The following is a 16,261-nucleotide window of genomic DNA, read 5'->3' on the forward strand; positions in this document are numbered from 1 at the left end:
AGGAATAATGTTTTCAATTTCCTTCAGCCTTGTACTGAAATGTAAAATAAGACCTCTGGGCTTAAGGATGCCATAAACGAAAAATCTTACTCACTTTCTATTTAATTAGCATGAAACAGATCATGTAATCATTCAGGGATAAATCCTGACCTCTCTGGAGGCAGCAGAGAGAAAAGAATAAAGGAATTTTCTTCGCCCATCAGTAGCAAACAAACAAATGCAGAAAATGAACAAGGGTGGCATTTACAGTTGTATAGAAAAGCCTCCAACCTGAGGGGGAGGCTGCCTGGTGAAGGTATCTTACCAGAAGTGGTTGGAGAAGAAATTCAAAATGCTGCTTAATATGCTTTGTGCTGTTATAAATCTTGATCCCGAGCAGCCATCAGCTGCTAAATGCAAGGCATCTACCTTCCACTTGGATGGTTACAAGCATATTCCAAGCCAACTTTTGGTTAAGAAAGGCTATGAACAATGAAGAACCATTGCATGGCTCCACCCATAAGCAAGAAGAAAACTTGGCCCATTTCCTTCAGAACAGTCATTATTTATTATTAACACTTCCCTCAATTTTCCATTGAGAAATCTACCTCTGCAAAAGCAAAAGCAAGCAGCGGTGTTAACACAGCCCATAATTGGTTAGAGACATGCAGCTGAGCTTTCAGGCTCACAGGCTCTGGGGACCAGAGCACAGGGACTGAAACCAGGACATTTTCCATGAGCAATTCTCACACCCAAAGTCCCCTCCACTCCCAAGCAGAGGCCAAAGCCAGTGTTACTGGAGGCTTGTTCGCAGTTCAGATTGGCCATGAGCAGATGAGGTTGGAAAGAAGCTTTGAGGTGGTGGTGTGCGTGGAAGGGATTACTCTGAATAATGTTATTACACTGCTTATGTATTGTTTGCTTTAACGTCGGTTGTACAGACATCTCCAGGTGCAGAACAGGTTTAGCATAAACTGCAGCACGGAATCTGTTCCTCAAAGCCTCTGTTTTGCAAGAGCTGCATACTGGTTTTGGCCTGGGGATGTGCTGGATATTATGAACCTGACCTGCTGTTCTCCTGAACTCCGAATGGCTCTTTGTGCCCACATAGTGCAAAGCAGGTACAAAGCCAGCCAGGCCGGTGTGCTAGCAATTTGTGTTTATTTTTCCCTGGAGATGCTACTACAGACTGTAGATGCAGCAGTAAACACGTCTGAAATGCCAGGAGAGGCAGACTACTAAAATGCACGAGGTAAGGGCATAAATGAGTGGAAAAAGCAGGTACTGGAGAAGCAAATTAGACACTCAGCTTCCCGTAGCTAATTTAAATGGGAAATGGGAGTTGTTCCAGGTATTCAGTAAACAGGCTTGCAAATTAGCTTCCCACAGTTTCCTTATGCTGCCGTACATGCATAAAGAACAAGTACTGCAGTTCATTGCTTTCACTCACTTCACTTCCAAGATCAGTGAATATCTCCATTCTTTTCAGTTATTTACACAAATGTTTTCAAACCTGGTTACGAGCAAACAGGGTAGGAGATAAGCGAAAGTGAGTGCTGGACTATCAATAACCAGGTAGCCAGACTCTTTCTTCACGGAATGGTTTGTAAGCCTGGTGTTACCAGGGGATACAAAACTGCTTTTCAGCAACTGATATTTATCACCATGTATAAGACAGAGAGGCTCAGAACAGCTTCATATCTTAATTCCATTCCTTAATTCCATATGAATTAACTGGAGGCAACTTCAGGCATCAGAGGAAAAGCACAGCAGGATGGGGACTGCTTGCCAAAGCTGAATCAGCTCCTGTTCATGGGGAAAAGGGGTCTGGAAGGATATGCATTATCTAAAAGAAAAAATGGTACAAATCAACCCATTACTTCAAACTCCAATTTTAGCCCTAGATTAGCATCGGTCCTTTATCCAAGCTTAAGCTACGTGAGAAGAGAGAAATGACTGTGCAGTCCCCAAAGTATCTGCTCTCCGGCTAACAGCAGCAATGGTATTGAAGATGCTGTTACTGAACTCATGGCAGTCTTCAGCAAGTAGATACTTGTCTCATATTCTTTACCAGACCAGCCCTTCTTATGTGCTCCCTTCCCTTACATGGGATGTAACACAAGAGTGGAGCAGCTTTGCTTTTCTTACTTTCACATTGGTCGTAGACCAATATGCAACGCAAGGTCAAACGTCGGGTTCCTGGTTGTTGAAGTATCTGCACACGTGCCAACAAAGTTCAAAGCAAGGCACAAGAACAGTGGACCTACACAGAGAGTATGACAAGAAAAAAAAGTCATTTTTGCTGGGAATATTCAATTTGCTGCAGTGTCCACTTAATTTGAATACGAAAGGCAAATAAGAAAACAGCATTTCCAGTTCTGCTCTTTCCTTATATGGAAAAACGTTAGATAACTTCTGTTATTTATAACCTGTACATTTGGTATTTTTTTGTACTGAGGGGGGAGGAGGAGGACGTAGTGGGCAAGGAGAACGTGGATTTCTTCCAGTTTAACCAAAGAATTAAGAATTAAACTGTGTCACAAGAGCAGCCAGCTTTATTCATACCCCTTGTAGAAAGGCAGATCTTGAGCTGGGCCATTAAAATTCATGTGGTTGATGACTTTAAGAAAAGGCATTTACTCGCACACCACGCGGGGTGTAATGAGAGGTAATGAACACTGGTCCAAAAGCTTTGAGCTAGCAGCGAGTCTTCAAATGTTTGCATTTCAAGTCCTCCACACCTCCTAACTCAGTCACAATTCTAACAATAGCATGTTGGAAACAGCTTTTTGGACTTACGGAGCTGGAAGAAGTCTCATGTGAGCTCCTGGCCTTCTCCCTGCCGTGCCTGCGCTGCATGTTCAATCCCAACACACTGCCCCTATTGCTGTGCCAGGCTCTTGGGCCAGACACACTGCACTCCACCAGCATCACTGTCCATGCCGGGCTGAGTGGTCCCAGCCACTCACTTGCTCACCCGCGAAAGGATTTTGCTGCCAGGTCATTTCAGCCCATTTTATTTGTCATCAGGGTCGCTGTTCTGGCACTAGATCCTGCCAAACCACATTGAAATGACTGTTTTCCCCACCAGCGTTTACATCACGCGCCGCATGGAGCAGGCCCGTACCTCAGCCCCAGGCCTCGCACATGGTTCCTCTTCCTCTCCTCAAGGAGCTTCTATTTCAGATGTGAAGGTCACACCATTACCCCATCACTTACCCCAGACCCACGGTCAGTGCGTGATGGCATTTCTCCACCACATTCACGTATTGGACCTTTTTATAAAATCGGGAAAAAGATTTATTTCACTGCAATCGCTTCAGGACAGGACAGATGACCTTCACATTAGTGTATGTGACAAAAAACTCTTTCAGGCATCCTGCAGGGGCACATCACAGAAAACTCGGGGGGGGGGGGGGGGGGGGGGGGGGGGGTACGTAGAGCTGCCCCATATTATCTTTCCAAAATGTCAGTTATTATCTATTAATGGCATTTAACTTGGAGAAAAACCTCAGTACGTAACAGCTTTTTGTCCTAACTTTTCATTCAGCAAAAGCAATGATATATGGAAGAGCACAGGTTATTTCCAAACTAGTACTAAGCCCAAAGCAAAGGTAAGTAAGGCATGACACATGGATTTAAAGGCAGTCTTCAGTGATGGTTAAAGATTGCTTGCAGACGTTGGCTTCTGACATATACCTTTTTGCCATGCTCTACCTCTTAGAATATTGTTTCCAAAGCCCTCACTGTCTTATCAGCTTTCCCTTCCCCCCAGAACCAGTGAATGCAATAGGAGTGATGGTAAGATGCTACTTTTTCCCGTTCCATGGCAGAGAGGAGGGTAGAGTTTCAGAGACTACAAACTCTTTTTTCTGCACCAAGAGACTGACTGCATGGGCTGAGCCCCTTAAATATAGCTATGCTGACAGCATCGCTTCAGAGATTTCTGTGGGAAAAAAAAAATCTGTCTGCACTACGCTGGTACCTCCAGCCAGGCAGAGAGCTGTCTTGATAACTCATTCAGATAATGAATAAAATGTGGAATGAATTCCATGCAGGATCAGCACTCTGCTGATGTGAGAATGGGTTGCGAAACGTACAGCAGGATTCTCCTGTGGCTGTTGTTTTAAGCTTTTCAAATACCATGGATTGCATATGCTAAAGTCAGGCTATTATTAAAATAAACCCCCAAAACTCCAGAGAGTTAAGATATGACGTGGCTTCCTTTGAGCTCAGGTCCCCTTATCAACGAGAGACGTTGTATGTGAATGCAATTTATATTAAGTTCTTTAAGGCTGGAACAGCCTGTTATTTCTGCCGTGCCCAAGAAAATCAGGAAAGGTATGTAGCAGCAATAAATCAATTATTTCTTACAAATTAGACCAAGATAGCATTGCCTAGCAGCAGTTTCCCAGATGGTTGGGATGAAAGGTAGGCTAGGCTGGAGGGGAAGGGAGGATTTCTAGATAACAGAATAAATGGGTGACAGTTTAGCAGTATAACTGAAAAGATCCAGAGGAATGACACCTGTGAGCAAGGAAACATATCTGTGGGCTTAGGTTATGGAAGTGGGTTGGCAGAGCAGGCTTAAACAGAGGCACTTCCTAGACATCACCAGGAAGGTGAATTCTTCACAGTGTTAAATTAGGAGCAGCCACGGGGATGGGGAATGAAAGAACTGAAGAAAACTAGGGTCATTTCTAACTATTAGGGGCAAAATACACTTCAAAACCCAGGAAGTCCTTCACTACTTACCCCACATGGACATTTCGGAGCACAAGTAGCTGAATCCATCCTGCACGGCAGCCTCACAGGGCCGCCGGGAGCAAGCCAGGCGGATAGCAAGAGTTTCTGCAGGTATTGTCAGCAGGCTCTCAGGTCTGGTGATGCACTGCACAGATGCTGGGACTACCTCTGAACATCTGGCTGGGAGCAATGTGGCTCCGGAGCACAGGAAAGCTGCGATAAACCAAGCAATCCCTGCTAACTGCCTGCGGAACTGAGCAAAGTGTCCCTCCTGTTAATTCCATACAGCTGATCTGGGCTGAACCTGAAGGAACAGCTTTTCATTTCGTGGAAGCAAGAAAGACTCAAAATCTTTTTGTTCCTACACCTGAAATGCTACTGAAGAAACACGCGTTTTGCTGGAGACATTTTTCCAGCATCACACAAACCTTTGCCACTTTTCCAGCACTCCTAAGGCAAATTCTTCAACATAATCCCTTCCCCCATCTCCTGCTTAGCTCAGATCTAATTGCAGCAGTGCAGCTGCTGAGAGCACGCTGTGCAAAAGCGATATAGCTCATGGGGGATATGCTCCAAAAGAAGAGAGCAAAGACAGGCTCGTGGCACTTCAGCCTTATGCAGGTTTTGACCTGAACCTGGTCCTGGTGCAATGAGAAGCAGCCCCAGGTTTTGCTGTAATTTAATTACAGCCTCACAGCTGCCTCCAGGATGACGTGGAGATCAAATCAGTGGAGGGCCCTCACCAGGTGCTTAGATCCCCATTCCCACCTTGCATGTGCTCTGCACCTATCCCACTGCCCTCCACAAAATGGCTCCTCTTCCTCTTTTCAAATACAGGAAGCTCTCACATCTGCTATATTTGGATACTGGACATCTGAAAAAAGAATCACCCATAAAAACAGCTTGTGTGAACCTGCTGGATGGCAAGCCATTGCCAACAGACTGAATAATTTTTTTCTTGCGGAGATGTTTTTGCTGTTTTCTCTTACGAAAGCAATAGAGCAGGCTGTCAGCAGGAGCTGCACACATCTATTTTCATCAGCTCTGTTATGTCCAAAGAACAGAACCTCTCTTCCAGTAATGATGCAAGAGCCACCAACCCAAATCCTACGTGTAATGCTCAGAGCTGGCAGGCAGCAGAATGACATCGGTGTTGTTTTTCTTGCTCTTAGACTCGTCTATTTAACAAATGTAATTCAGATGTTCCTGCAAGGTGATAAACATGGAACCTCCCTACCTCAGCGTCCAGAACTTTCAAGGACAGATATATTTAACACAGAAATGGTGAAACAGAAATGTGGACCTCTTAGTGAGTGAGGCAAGAAAAAGCCAGAGAGCAAGGAGAGAGAAGAAGGGTTGCTCTGAGGTCCCTTGTAAGCAAAGAGGGGGGGTGGGAGTGCAAGATACAATCGGGAATTTGACTTCTCAGGACAGATGGATTTAAAAAGAAAAAAAAAAATTGAAAAAGAAAAAAAAAAAACTGCAAGCCAAACTAAAAATGGTTATCATGGTGAAGTTATGGGTTGCGTCGTGCTGCCAAAACAAATAGCTTGCATCCCAGAGCAGTAAAGGTTACATGCATGGAAAATGGAGCTATCCCTGAGGACTAACTAACATACTGCAATTATTATTATAATTCTTGAGAGAGCTTTGAGAAAATCAGGGCATGCTGAACTACCTTGTCTGCTGCATCTATGGAAGTCTGCAGAGATGTTCCAGCTGAGAAATGTTGTCATATTCCTGGCTTGGCTGAAATCTGCTAATGCCGTCTCAGAAGTGAAAGCAGCATTTCTTCAGCAATTAACAAGAATTCTTTGAGGTTACTGATATACTAAAAATGCAGTGAATTTCAATACGTTTGAAGCTATTTCCTACTACAGCTTGTACCACTTCTGGAGGAGATATTCCCAAGTAAAATGCAATCATGTCTGGAATTTCAGCTAAGTAAGGGTACTACAGAAAGAAAAAATCCACACTTCCGAGAATCTCTATTTGTCTAGGTTTGGTAAGTCTGCCAAGGTATTCTGAAAGGCACAGTCTCCAGCCTTGTGCTTATACCTAATGCAGCCTTTCTGCAGGCCCTACTGCAGGATTAGCTGTATCATTATTTAATGACTATAGATTTACATCAGTCATGTAGGAATATTTATTCTTTTTGGAGTGAGTGTCCACTCCTCCATGTTCTCTTTTCCTTTCAGGAGTATGGCACAGCGGTTCAAGGAGAGGACGAAGCACTGGGATCTCCCGGGCTTTCTTCCCAGCTGTGCGAGCTCTTTAGGGACAGCTTCTTCTCTGCAGAAATCAATGAAACCATAGTGAACTTCCCTGGGAACACGATAAAATCCGTTATCTCTCTCTGCCTTCCTACCCTATCCTGCAAGACATCAAGCACACTAGCTCAGCAAGCCCAGCAAAGCCTTTAAGCACACACATATGAAGGGCAGAATGACTGTGGCCAAAGCCAGGGCTTGCGGTGAGCGCCTGAGTGCACTGCTGCTCCCAGAGCCAGCCACGAGCGGGGAAGGACTGCACTCATCTACCTCCAAAGGATGTTTCAAGCATTAAGTAACGAGATTCTTGGAGAGCGGTCACAGGATGCAACAAAGTGAGAGTATCGTTTGTATCCTCATGCTTAATGCCTATTAATGGAAATGGATGACAGACTATCTGTATCTATGCATACCCCACATCTCTCCCATCCCGGCAGGGCAGGGTGTTATCTGGTAAAGAAGCAGCGCTTTCAGGTTTGAGGAGGGGGAATGAGAAAAAGGACAAGCTGTTTATAACACATTAAACAGATACAGAATTAGACGTTTATATTCTAATCCTCCCCAGAGAAGCCAGAACCTACCTACAGGGTGTGTTGACTTAGTTCCTCATTCCCTCTTCCTTTTTTTTTTTTAAAACTTCTTTTGAAATCATTGAGTGTGCAGCATGCCTTGCCTCGGGGCAGCATAGTGCTGAGCTGTTCCTCGCACCATAAAAGGGTGCCACCTCTCTCCTCCCTTTGCTCCAGGGCCCATTTTGAGGTGCAGAAAGGGCTGACGGCCAAACCACCAGAGCCTGGGGCACCCAGCCCTGGGGCACGCTGTTGGATGGTCTGCGGGGTTCAGCCTTTGTGCCTGGCTCTGGGAAGCTCATTCCTGCTGGGAATTCAGCCCAGCTAAGGTGTGCTCCAGCCTGGGACCATGGTGGGTTTCAGGAACACAGTCTGGACATCTGGTATAGCATGTAACGTTGCTCTAGTCTGGCAACTGGGATTGGCTCAAGGAAGGAGCTGGCTTTGGGTGGCTTTAGGTGACTTTAGGTCTGTTTTAGTGGACTCTGTCCTCTTCTGTGCCACGTGCCAGAGACTGGCCCACATCTGAAACAAACACAGGGTCACATCGATGCCCAAGCACGATCCATCTCCTGTGCTTTTTAGTGCCGCTTTAGTGCAGCAGCTGGCTGAGGCACCTCACAGGTGTCAAGGCAGAAATTCCTTACAATTTATAAATTTCACTGAGTTCATACATCTCCTGCATGAGCCCGCAGTACTCCAGCTCCCTAATGTGCTGCTATGTGAACGAGGAGAAAATCATCAATGTAGTCAGCAATCTACCATGAAATTCAGTGATTAAATTACTGGATAAATATTTGAGAGGATCTAGCTGACAGGTATGTCATGCATGCAGTCTTAAAATAGGAAGGTAATGGGAAATGAGGGAGAAATGAGCCAAGGAACAGGAACTGGAATGTGATTTCTGGTAATACAGCTCGTGTTCATCAGTACATTTTTAGCAAAATAGAGGACGTGTGTGGTGAAACTGAGAGCGAGGCACCATCGTTAAAATAAACTGAGAGAAACTGCAGCTATGGAGAAGCTGAGCATTAAGCAGTTCTCCGGGAATAAGGCCGGTGAATTAATTTATGGGGTTTCACATTGGCTGAACCTGGCAGGTAGTTTTTACCAGGCTCACAAGAAGCAGACGTCGCTATTTCCAGTAAAATCTTGAGAAGCTGCAGTGGATGTGGGCTTACTGGAGAGGCCCAAGGCTGACGCCAGCCGCTGACAGTGCTGGACTGGAGGCTCTACACTGGCTCTGACCCCTGTCATCTCTGTGGTTGCTCCCTCTGCAGCCCGAGGATCTAGCGCTCAATTTAAAAGATGAAAGGAGCAGGTCATCCTGTTGTACGAGCACACCAGGTCAGAGTTGTCAAAACATGCACATGTGTGACTCTGGGTAACATCAACAAGGGCAGCATTAGGCATCACCACGTCCATCAGGCCATGCTGTGAAGGGCTCTAAGCACCGGCTGATCATATCTGTGTCATTCCAAGTCAACAGTCTGGAACGTAATTGCTTTAAAACACATCTAATTCATTTTTGACTGATTCTGCAAATGTTTCCCCTTCCCTCAATGCTCCATTGATTGGCCGTGCAAACCATTTGGCGCTGGCCTGCGTGGTGTGTGCAGTCGCTTTGCTCCTTGATGTTACCTCATCAAAGAGCACTTGAAAATGATATTTCCAGCCAGACGGTTTTCAAAAGTGGCCGGTGAACTTGCTCTGCCCTGTGCCCTCCGACTCGCCGTTGGATAGGTTTCCTGTATGTCAGTCCAGCTACAGAAAGGTGATAAATTTCAGCTTGCAAGATGCTGACCAAAAAAAATAAGATCATGACGGGCTATTTTTGGTTTCAAAAGAAACTTCTCTCGTTAGGTCTTTCCAAGCCATCACCTTAATGTACAGCTGCAGCAGACAAGGAAAACAGGATGCAGGGTTGCAGTGTTGGAGGAATCAAGCATAAATCAAAGGAGACAAGCTAGTCCCTGTGTGTTGCCTGGGTTAGACCTCAACCTCTGAGCAAGGTGAGCAGTCGTTGCCTGCTGGGGACTCTCCCAGTAACAGCACTGCCCAGCTGCTTGAGAGTTTATACTGGGCCACAGCCGTGTCTCACTTTTTCCTCCCACCGTGTCACCTCCTTCCCTTGTGCTGACAAGAGATTTAGACAGCCTGCCCTGCTGGACCTGCATTTGAGATGTAAATCAAACACATGGGACATAAAGCTGGGTTTCAAAGTTGACTATTAACTAGGGCGGAAGGGGTGGCGTAGCAAAAACAAACAGTTCCAAGTTCAAGCCTGAAACCATAAGAACATGCTGAAAAGCCTTCCTCCTTTCCATCACCAACCAAAGTGAGGGTGAACACTTTTCCCTAGGGCAGAAAGTACTTAGCAGTTCCCTGACTCCAAATCAAGTCTAACACCCAACTTAAGGAGAGATCATTGGGTGCTAAGGCTGGCCTTTGTCATATCACGATGCAGTGGCTTTAGTTAAGGCTAAATAAGCCTAATATTACCTTACCAGTCACCCCAAATAATTCACAGCAGTCCTAGTGGTGTGGGCAGGGGATGGCTCCAGTCTTGAAACACCCTACCGCGATGAGTGGGCCTCCTAGTGGGACTCCAGGACATCTCCAACTGCCAACTAGGGCAACTTTGGACACATCGTTGCTTCCTTCAGTGCTTCAGCTTTCCTGTTTGTGGGGTGACTGCACTTCTGAAAAATGATTTTTGGGGAGGGAAGCAATGCTGTGGTACTGCCAAGCAATGTTTCCTTATAGACCCAGTTCTACATTTCTGCCCTCAACGCCATCAACTGCAGGAAGGGTTCTGCTGGCATGGCCTCACAGTGTTGGGGCTCTGCTCTACTCCAGTGCTCTCTGAAGGCAGAAGGCACCAAATGCAATTTTGCACAAGGCACTAACCAACATCTCTGTTAATAACATTCTTTTGTCTATAGCTTGGACTTCTTTCAAACCGGCTTGATCATCTCCTCCAATATGGAAAAGCATTGTCCAAAACTGTAGAGGATAATAATCATGCAGTTGTTTTTCTGTAAATAATGTTTCGTTCTAGCTAAGCAAACTGCTCCTCATTAGACCGCATCTCAGAGCAAGTTGTAGCCAATTTGCTGGAGCAGCAGTGAGGATGTCATTGCATGATCTTCATTTCCATTAAACAACTGGATCTAACTGTCTTTATTTTTAGGCTAACCATGCTGAGCTGTAAAATTACATTGATTATAATATAGCTTTTAAATGATTTATCGTGGCTGATGGTTTTTGCACATGAAAGTTGCTACTAGCTGATTAGGAAAAAAAAAATCAGCATTGCTTTTTCTGCTGCTTAGGAAATTGCAATCCTCTATCTGCAGCCCGAAAAGCATGTTGCCATGGAAATGATGCTTATGCTTTCGTAAATAAAAGTATTCTAGGGTCACCAGGGTCTGCAACATAAACAGGGGGACAAACACTGCCTGGAGAAGTGCCAGAGTGGTTTAAACATATAGGAGGATTATTTTAATGGTATTTTACTTTCACTGTTATCGTCAGAAGGACTGATGAAGGTTAACATGTTGCTATAGCCTTGGCACGAAAACAAAGCAGAAAAAAATCTTACCTATTGGTATTAATAGGAGTACTGAAAGCAATATCATAGCCCTCCTGACTGATCTTCCTCTGCTCTATTGGATCAGTGTTTCTCTCCCTTTCCTTGCACACTGAAGTGAGATGCGTGCATATACTCAACCATGGGCAGCTTTACCGAATTAATCAGCACAGCACAGGACATTAGGAAAACTGAGTGATGTTATAAAAAGCTGTATCATGGACTATCTAATCATGCAGTGAATCTTCTCTGACATCCACAGTCCAGGAGCACCCACGGGCAATTGGCATTTCCTTGGTGGGGGAACATTTCTGAACAAGATTCCAGCTGAGGGAAGGAGTCCTTGTGCCTTTTGCTGCTCATTTACAAGGGCAGAAGGCTGGGAAATGTCTCCATGTGGGAGCAAGGGACAGCACTGCTTCAGCAGAAAGAGAAGAAATTAAGGAGAAATGAAGATTTCTGGAAGAATGTGCATTCTGGAGCAGAAGAAAGGAAAACGAATCATGTGTTGGTTGTATTTAAAGGCAGGACTACATCAAAGGAAGTCACCTTGAGAAAATGCAGTGGGCTTTTCCTCAACTAGAAGACAAGCTGGGAACAGCAAGGCAAAGAAGAGTGGGTTGGTTGGGATGGCAGGGCCCCAGCTAACCTTCCCACTGGGAAACTGAGGCATGGAAGTTTCTGTCCTCACTATAGCACTTCTATACTCACCCACGGTCAAACTGAGACACACTCCCCACTTGTCCCACGTGTCTGCTATTCCATCCCCAGGCCCTGAGCTGTACAGCCAGAGCTCGGGGCAACGTGGGGCCACCTGCTCAGCTCCATGCTTCCAGGCAAAGTGTTTATGTTCAGCACGTGCGTGAACACCTGCAGTTTTGTGTCTTAATCAGGAGCTGAAATAATGGAAAAATAGCAAAAGTGGGAGTCAACACAGAGGCCAGCAGCAGAGATTGGGATGCATCGGTTTGCGTGAATCTTCAGGAGGAAAGCAGGCAGTTACTGTTTCTGGTGGGTTCTTTATTGTTCAATGGACTGCTCAATGGCATTAAATGGGCCATACTGTGAAGCTGCCTTGGGCAGTATCAGACCAAGAATACATGCTTTACTCCTTCTACTTTTAATACCCGTACAGGCATTCAGAGCAGACAGTCACTTTAAATAAAACTACAGAGATTGCAAATGCCACAGCTTGCTTATTTACTTACTGCATCTCAGTCTGCCCAAAGTGTGGAAATAATGTTTCCAGAGATGCTGGAATTCATGTGTCTGTTGAGGATCCTGGCTCCTGTCCTGAATGATACTGCATATTCAGGGGATGATTCATTCACTCCTGAGCGGGAGGAAGGACTGTACCAGCTGTACCACCTCTCCGCTGCTGACTGACGGCCGCGATGCTCCCACAGGGAAGCGTGTGCCTCCAGGTTCAGCCAGCAATTAGGGAACAAACAAAGGAGAAGTGAAATGGAGAAATGATTCACGGGGATAGAAAACAAAAGAGAACCGGGAGGTGATGCCAAGCCGGGCTGACCGCAAAACTTTCATTTGTTTCTGCTGAAAATGAGCAGACAGGATCGTGCATCTCTTTGGTGTGTAAATTAACGGTGCCCTCTGCAATCCGTAAGGGAGGGCCCAGGAGGGAGCAAAATGGCTCTGAGGGCTTTGAGCCTGCAGCAGGGTGGGAGGCCCCACAGCCAACAGCATGGAAAGACCCAGCCCGGTGACCCTGATGGCTCCATCGGCTATCGTAAATAAACTCAAGAAACAGTTCCCCTTTCGTATTCCAGTGTAAAAAAGAATGCTGTCCCTGCTGGGATGGGAACTGTGTGGGATACGGGCGGTGCCACGCGTGTTACATGCCTCGCCATGGATTTAGCGCAGCGGGGCCGGGCAGCTGGCGGCTCCCAGCCGGCACAGGATCGCTCACATGGGAACAGGGTGGGAAAAGTGGGCTCAAAGGTTGCCCAGAATGACCAAGAGAGGAAAAATTCCTCCTGCCGCTCCTCTGCTAATCAAAGGGGTGTGGAGGGGAAGTTTTGATCTCTCGTGTCCCGCACTGCCAAGCAGAAAATAAACATGTATTTTATACGCTAAATACACAGCCAATTCCCGTATTAAGGAAGAAGCCTCCGTGCAATCAAAATCAGACTTGAAATCTATCTCGCCTGTGGTGTATTAGGTTGCTGGGAACGGAGCCAGATGTTCCAAACTCCCTCAAACACCCTCCAACCACACCTCATCTGGTGCTCCAGCCCCTTGCTGCTGGCGGCACCTGGGACCTCGCCTCGGAGACTTCCTACAGTGTGTGATCTTAGCAGGTCAAAGTTCCCAAAGGTGGGGAGAAGAGAGGCAGCTCCTCCCCTACTCGTACAAAAGGTATGTGCCTCCGAGCCACTAATTTAGAACCAATGAATCAGAAATAAGTAACATAAAAAACATCCAGCATTCCTGTTTGCAGAGCACCTTCTCCGAGCAGACAAAAGCACTGTGTCAACAGGGAAACTGCCATTGAGAGCTGGCGTGGCTGTATTTAGGCAGCTTGTGCAGAGAAGGGAACACGTTGCCTGGGGAGCAGGAGCCGGCCCAGCCCAGGTGCCCTCCTGCACCCAGAGGTGCATCCCCACCGCGGGGAATGGAGCTGCCCTGTGCTCGCCACTTCTTGTTTCCATCTTTGAAGCTTAACAAGGCAGCTCTTCCATGGCTGATTACCGTTCCTTCTGCAGAAACGGCATTTTGCACATATTCAGCTAGATTCGAACTAAAATAGAATAGGTTCTACTTCTTTTTTTTTTCTGATACTGCCTGAAATTCGTAAGCTTCAAAATGGTATTTTTGTAAAAAAAAAAAAAAAAAAAAGAAAGCCTTTCCTAGCCTGAAGAACAAAAGTGGCCAGGCTGTCCGCACGCGCACCTGTGCTGATGTGAGCACACTGCTGCAGCAGCTTCGGGACGCACACAGGCACATCTCAAGCACCGGGACAGGCACCCCAGCTCGGCACCGGCACCTCCTGGGCTGTGGCCATCTGCCCAGCACAGCTCCTGTCCCATGGGGTGAGGTCCCTGGGGAGAGTGGTGAGGACCAGAGAGTGGCACAGGACCAGAAGGGATGGGATGGCTCCCACAGGCACAAACTGCGCTTCACGGAACAAGTGGCACTGTAAGATACTGTGTTATCCGGAATGCATCTATCCATGTATTAATCTCTACAATAAACACACCTATTTCTCCACGTGGGTAGGTATATGTATAGGTCACTCCCAAAGTAACGCTTCCTATTTATTTCCATGGTAACGACAACAGATACAAAGAGCACAATACCACTGTTTGATAGAGCAAATTCTCAGCTACAAAACATGTTTTTCAGCATAGTTACCACTGTTAGCCAATTCGTGCAGATGAGCTGATCGGGACGCTCTTTGTTTTGTGGTGTGACAGCTGTGCATGGCCACCCGGAACGTGGCTTCTCTTTCACATCCCTGTCACCACTGCTGAAATGCACCCCCCCACCCCTCGTTGTGCTCACATCCACTGCTCGGCCTCCAGAAACATCCATCAAGCATCGATGAATGTCAGTGGGGGCCATGTTTCCCGCATGGAGGAACTGAGGGACGCTACTTTGCTTTATACGCACATTCATAGACACTTCCTGATGCTGCCATCTGTCACACAGCAACAAAATGTGAAGGTATATTGGTGGGAAGGTTCAACGCCTACTGCCATACCACCAATATCCACCTCTGACATTGTGGGCCAACAGAAATGACACAGGAGGCATTACTTTCAGAGCAGCCCTTGTGTGTATATCTACGAGCATCCCACCACCAACCTAAAGCCAGTGAGAGTTTTTATTGTCCCCATTTACGAACGGGATAACGAGGGTACAGAAAGTGCTGCGAGCCCTCTCTGCTGCCCTTTCTCAGGAGGGGAGGGTTTGTGCCTCTGTAGGAAATGTAACGGAGGGAGTGGAGTTTCCCAAAACCCAGGGAGCTCCTCGAGCGGGAGCCTTGCTCAGCTCGTGCTTTGAATCATGCTGGCAAATAAACATGAAAGTGAAAACTGTATTGTGAGACGGTTACACAAGAGCGGGCGGGTCCCAGGACCGAGCCATTGTTCCAAACATTTAATTAACATTATGAAAGCTGATTAAAGGAAAATCTGTAACCTCCAAGGAAATCCCATTTTCCCTCACTTCCCATAGCTGCGTAATTTTCACAATGTAAGAAGGAAAATGTTATTTCAAGGCATGAGTCATAACAGCTACAACCTGATTTTTGCATCTGTCATGTCCTGCAGCTTAAATAATCATTAGCAGTGACACTAAGCGGGGACACTTCTGAGGCAGCATTTTTCCCCCGTTATGGCATGACCTTAATTGCCATCATAACTTCTAGACTTTGTGTCATCCTGGCACGATGACAAGTGTTCACCCACGCTCCAGAACTAAGAGTGAGTTTGCAAGGACAGAGATTACCTTCCCGGACACAGCATCTCAGATACAAAGTGCTAATGACACGCCACGGCCTGGCCTTGTAACAGCAGGGGCCATTTGCTTTGGTCGCTGGGATGAATTCCTTTGAAGGCAGGAGACCAAAGCACCATCCCCAGAGACTCCCCATCTAACCTTGAGCAAATCACTTACCCTTTCTCTTTGCCTGGAGGTGGGTAACCAGGGGAACCTCCCTCGGGGGCACTGCAAGCTGCAATGGACGTACTGAAGACATGCAGGTGGACAGTGCCATTGCAAATTTATTTTATTAGAGATTTTCTTTTCGCCGCAGTGAAAAAATCAGCTGTGTATGTGTTGCCTATTGCCTTTCCTGGGCCTATTTTAATTATCCGGCATGGTCAGCTCGTCTGAGATCTAATCCCAGGATCTAATCTTGGAGGAACAGCTGATTGCCAGTGCTGTTTACACGGAGCACTGCCCTTGGGGCGACGCAGCTGATGCGCCCACCCCACACCACTAAGCACAGTGAGCCAGGAGCCCACTCACCCCCCGAGGACCAGGACACCCAGCTCACCCTGATGGCAGTGGCGTGTGGGGTGGCATCACGTACACACCGTGGCCCCGGGTCACCTCCTGGTTAACAAGGGCTTGGGTGGAGG

General features: G+C 46.6%; 1 protein-coding gene across 3 annotated transcripts in view; it reads right to left on the reverse strand.

Moving 5' to 3' along the window:
- PDGFA (platelet derived growth factor subunit A) overlaps window positions 1-16,261 on the reverse strand; it is a 114,665-nt gene that overhangs the window by 62,677 nt on the left and 35,727 nt on the right. For 2 of the 3 annotated variants that reach the window (XR_002443023.1, XM_021411084.1), the window contains one exon: window positions 524-2,242. The exons of the other annotated variant lie outside the window; for it this stretch is intronic. The gene's annotated coding sequence lies outside the window, so the exon portion shown is untranslated. Of the gene's footprint in view, window positions 1-523; window positions 2,243-16,261 lie in introns of those variants that run through there. 3 annotated transcript variants of the gene reach the window in all.

The sequence above is a fragment of the Numida meleagris genome, chromosome 13 (genome assembly GCF_002078875.1).
Source record: "Numida meleagris isolate 19003 breed g44 Domestic line chromosome 13, NumMel1.0, whole genome shotgun sequence".
In the NCBI taxonomy this organism is placed as follows: Eukaryota; Metazoa; Chordata; class Aves; order Galliformes; family Numididae; genus Numida; species Numida meleagris.